We start from the raw sequence: 6,002 nt of genomic DNA, 5'->3' as shown, positions 1-6,002 counted from the left end.
CGTTGACGTAGTAATTTTTTTTTGTGGATAACTATGTTTTTTTAGTATTGGGTAACTATTTCAATAGAATGTATAAAGGTCTATGATCGACAGAAGATTGTGGATTTTTCAAGTGGATAAAACAAAATTTATGGGTGACTAGTAAAATTTAGCCAAACTATAGAGATTAATTTGAAACCTTCAAAACCAATAAGAACCAAATTGAGGATAAAACCAACCCATGAGGAATGAACTAAAACTTTTAAAATAACGGGACTGAATTCAAATTTTGTCTAAATAATATGGTAATTTAATCAATAATAGAAATAAAATAGTAATTTGTTAATCTTTTAATCTGTAAATTAAATTCCAAATAAAGCAAGTAAAAACCACCATTTTTTTTTTAGTACAAACCACTTTCATTCATTAGTATGACCACTTTCATTGATCATTAGTAATAATTCTTACAGAATTCATTTAATGTGAAAAGTTATAACGTTTGACTCTAACATAAATTCTGTTTAGGACAAACTACAGTTTTCAAATACACATAATTTAGTGTATCAAAAAAAAAATACACTTAATTTAGAACCAGAATGATTAACTTTTATCCTGTAAAAAATAATAATAATAATTAACTTTTATTTTTCACCAAGTATTATATTATTTTAACACTATAACCAATTTGAACCTAATTTAATGGATAAAATGTTCATTACATTTTTTAAGTTGAAAGTTCAATTTTCACCCACACTTATTAAACTTAAAAAATATATATATAGTTAAACTTTAAAGTTTGTTTTCATTCTTTCAAAATTGTGTCTAATTTATTCAATTTTGTGATAAATCCATCAGAACTTAAATATTTTTTACCGTTCATAAAATATTAGGGGATGTTTGGTTTCCCATTTTCAAAACGGGGAGTAGGGTACATGTTTGTCTCACAGTTTTATAAACCCATATTTATTTCAGTAAATACTATTTCAGTCCAGGTTTGTTAGAGTAAATACTATTTCACTCCACATGTTGCTATATTACTTTATCTCAACTTCTCAAGTTACTACAATGTATATTTTATTTTTATTCTCTCTTGTAAAATGCATTAATTTTTTAATTAATATATTAAATAAATGAAGAAATTAATTAATTATAATTAAATATAGTTATGGAAGTATCTACTCAAATTTTAATTTTATTTCATAATTTCATAATAATATTCTAAAATATAAGTACAATCTATTATATTTTTTTTTTTTGGGAAGGAATATAAGTACAATTTTTGGAGTACAATTTTGGGAGTATTATATCATCCACCACACACAAAAAAACAAAACAGAACAAAACATTGTATTGTGATAATTGAAATCTAATTTTGTTATGTAGCTGTTAAAAAAGGACAGGGAAGGTATAAGACGACGGAAAAAAGGCAAAATGGTCCTTTCATTTCAAAAAAAAAAAAAAAAGACAAAGAAAAAACGCAAAGTGATAATTTTCTTAAAGACAATTTAAAAAGCATCATCATTATCATCAATAAAATTCTCCAAATTGGACCTTTAATTTTCTACGTTGCAACAAATTTCCACTATTTTACACCTAATTTTATGTGTAGCTATTCTAGATTATCTTAAAAGACTACGATTTATTACTTTACAATAGTATCATTCCGAGTATTTACATTAAAAAAATTTCTTCTTTTGATCATATGTATCACTTCGAATATAGTTTCTAGTCGATAAAGACATTTTAAATTGAAGGTTGATGGTTCGATCCTCCACCATATAATTATTGAACTAAAAAAAGTAAAAATTAAAGAGGATAACATTTATTGGTCAAATATATTATCAACTAGTCTTACTTTCAAATTTTCCAACAACTTTTATTTTTTTAAAGGCCGACATGTTGTCATTTATATTACAAATTTTTCAAAAAAAATTATTTATAGCATTGACTTTGTGTTCTAAAATAATCAATCACATCATATATGATGCAATATGTTTTAGTGATTAAAGAGATAATCACATTTAAAAGTTTATTATATTCGACTAAAGATATATACGGCAATGCGTCTATTTCATCCATTAAAGTTTATCTTTATTTTATAAATATAGCTTTGGTTGTATTTGAATTATTTAATCTCTTATTTCATCATTTTATATAATTAAAAATATTATCAAATGAGACTTTATTAAAAGGTAAATTAAATTAAAAAAAAGGCAAAAAGCAAATTTGAGCTTTAGATAAAAAGTTCAAGTGAAATGCTGCAACTAATAAACAAATTATATGTTTTAACCAATAGAATTAAACTAAATTAGGAAAAAATAACAAGATTATTGGACTGGGATCTTATTTATTTAAAAATTGAGCATTATAGAAATATTTTACAATTTTTTTTTAAAAAGTAGGTTTTTAAAATTATGATTAGTTGAGTTTTTTTTTTCATTACAACAAGTAGGATGGACATTCAAACCTTAATTTTTTAGTCGATAACATATTCCTTAATAGGTAGGGTATATGCATTATTGAGTTATAAACATAAAAATAAGTTCAAATCTCATTTGGTTCGTAAAAGGTTTTTATTTCATTCTTATCCTTGGACCTTTAAAACATTTAGTTTAGTCACTAAATTATGTTGGAAATGCCAAAATGAAAAGAAAAAAAAATTTACAAAACTTTCTGTCTTTGTTGGTTTTAGAAGTTTGAAAGGTGTTTATATAGAGAGTTATTTTATTGGGTTTGTAAAAGTGTTTTAGGTAAGCCTAAGACCTCTCCCCACATGTGTGCTGTCAGTTGAATGGGTAGCTTCGGTTCGATTCGGTTCGGTTCGGTTCGGTTAACTCGTACTTGGGAACGTTTTGAACTCTTGCATGTATAAAGCAGTGGTTTTGGCAAATGGAAGATATAATTTCTCCATTTCGTTCTTCCCTCTCCAGCAATGTGTTTCTATTTTTTCTCTTCTTTGTTCGTCTTTTTCTTGCTCAACAAATTATTTTAAAATAACTATTTTTGTAATTACAATCATTATTTTTTCAATTGTTTAACAAATGAATGACATGCCTTTAGATGCGTGTATTCGAGTACTAAAAACAGACGTGTATCTGTAGAAATGTGCTTAATGAGTCTGTCATGTTAACAAAATTGGTTATTAAGTGACACCAACTAAACTTTTTTTCTTTATTTTAATGTTCGATGATTAAAATTGAAATTTTAGAAACTAAAATAAAATAAATTAAAAAAATTTAGGAGCTTAAATCTTGAAAATTATTTTATGTTCAAAATCATCATTTAAGATAAAAAAAAAAAACTCAAACCAGCTGCAAAAGCAAATTTTTAATGGGTTGTTTGATAACAATTTTATTTTTTATTTTGTGTTTTTAAGAATTATGTTTATTTTCTTACCATTTTTTCTCATGTTTTCCATTTTTATTAAAAATACATTTAAATTCTTAAATCTAATTTGAAAAAATAAAAAATATTTTTTGAAAACTATTTTTATTTTAAAATTTTAGTTTAGATTAAAAAAATACTTTTTAAAAAGCATATAATAAAATAAAAAAACAAAGCTTAGCTTTAGAAAAACTGGAAATTATTTTTTAACTTTTATTATAACAGCATAAGATTGATTCTAAACAGTCTTCCACTCAGTTCATTGTCTTTTACACGGTGAGTTCTCAGTTTTGGTTATGGATCAAACTAATAGATTACCATTATTATTAATATATTTGTGGGGAAAACAAATTTATTACCGTATCAATTTTTACTTTAAAATTTCAATTTCATCCTTTTTTTTTCCTTGTAATCTTTACCTTAAAGTTATCTATATATAGCAATATTCCTTTTTTACCTTCTAATAGATTTTCATTTGAAAATTGTTAAAAAAAAAAGTATTATCACACACTTAAATAAATTATAAAATAAAACATGTGTCTAGTACGAAATTGAGATTCTTTTTTTAATAATATTTTCTTTAAAACCTATTCCAAATATATATCATTGACCAAACTATTTTCAAGAATAATGTTAAGAAAATTGTAGGTGTCTCTAAGCCACTTCACGCTTTCCCAATTGCATGGTGCCTTAGCGCCATTTGTTTTTTTTCTTTTTAAAATTATGGCATGCGTCTTTTCAAGAAATGACCTATACCAAAATTATGCATATTTAATATTTTGCTGTCAACCTTTTAATCTAGAGGTCTTGGATCCAGTCTCCGCTACATCACTTTTTTTTTCATTTTTATTCAATACAATTTTATATTGCAAATTGTTTTCTCTTTTAAATAAATGTTACCTATTAAAATTTATCTTCTCTACTAAACAAAAATAATTATTAATTTTAAAAAAATATATATTATTTTAATATAAAAAATAGAATTTATTTTTGCCAACATAAGCATACTCAACATAATTAACACTTACTCATACTAAAAAATAAATAAAATATATTATATTACAACTATTTCTCCTTTAAACAAATTTAAATAAAGGTTAATTATTGAAATTTTATTTTCTAGAATAAAACAACTACTCATTCTTTAAAAAAATGATTACTATTAAAAATATATATTATTAAAACAACTGTTAATCCTAAAAAAAATGAAATATTTTATTTTATCAATTGAATAAATGAAATAAATTATATTAATGTTGTAATTATAGTTTGAAAATAAAAACATCTAATTACATTTTCTTAATAATATGTGTTTTAATAGTTATTATTTTATTTCTTTAGAATGAGTTGTTATTTTATTTTAGAAGAGAAGATAAATTTTAATAGGTAACATTTATTTAAATTGGTTTAAAAGAGAAAATAATTTGCAATATAACGATCTATTGAATAAAACGATTAAAAAGTAGATATACAACCACCGTAGAAAAATATTAAATATGTACAAATTTGACATACGTCGTCTCTCGAAAAGAAACATGCTAGAATTAAAAAACAAAAGAGAGAAAAACACATAGTGTCGGTAAGGCGCCAAGTAACTGGGAAAGCGTGAATTGACATAAAGACAACTTACAATTTACCAGCATTATTATTGGAAATAGTTGGGTGATAATATATATTTGGAATAAATTTAAAATAAAATATTATTACAAAATAATCTCTACAAAATCGACAGGATTTCGAACAAAAATGACAATAGAATTTATTTTCCTGAAATTTATGAATTTTACACGATTACTCAGTAATTTATTTTGTGCCACTTTTGATTTTTATTTAAATTAGCAAGTTCTTGGAGTCTGGTTTAATGAATTAGAAAATTTAAGTTGGAAATTGATACACAGTTTATGGGTAATAAATAACAATTGACTTTTTTTCCTCAAATATTTACAACAAAGAGCATAGTTGGTAGCAACAGTAGGCTGTTTGACCATCACATTTACTTTATTTTAACAATTATATTTTGAAATATTTCATTTTTCACAAAAAAATATTTTAATAATATTCTTATTGTGTTAAGTTAGTCATATTTTATATTAATAAATATTCATATTTTGTATAATGTTATAAATTTTTTTTAGTACGGGTGGTGTGAGATCGAAATCACAAAATATTGGTTGGAAATATATGCCAATTACCGTTAAATTATACTCGTTTTGGCTTATTATGTTGTAAAGTTAGTCGTGCACTTAATCCATTTCCCAAAAAATAAAACTAAAATTTGAGTTTTTCGGACGAAATACTTAACATAGCTAATTATATATATATAATAAAGAGAAAAAAAGGTAATGCCTCAAATATTTCATAGGACAAAAAGGTAATGATATTCGATTTTTTTCCTTTTTTTTTATAAAAATATTTCATAGTCCAAATCTATTAAATAGTCCGTCAACGTAATGATAGATCAACAATTAAGACAGTTTAAAAACAAGTACTTTAACTAATTGAGTAATGTTAATATTAGTAGAATAATTTATTTTTTAATTTTACAAATATGACAAAGATTTTAAAATTAGATTTTCATTATTTTAATTTTGCATTCGTATTTTTTTGCAATTAACTATTAATTTTTTGCTATATTTACA

This window comes from Momordica charantia (genome assembly GCF_013281855.1).
Source record: "Momordica charantia cultivar OHB3-1 chromosome 4 unlocalized genomic scaffold, Mcharantia_2.0 BLBB01000004.1, whole genome shotgun sequence".
Taxonomy (NCBI): Eukaryota; Viridiplantae; Streptophyta; class Magnoliopsida; order Cucurbitales; family Cucurbitaceae; genus Momordica; species Momordica charantia.
The sequence above is the reverse complement of the archived record's forward strand: the minus strand, read 5'-3'. Positions refer to the sequence as shown.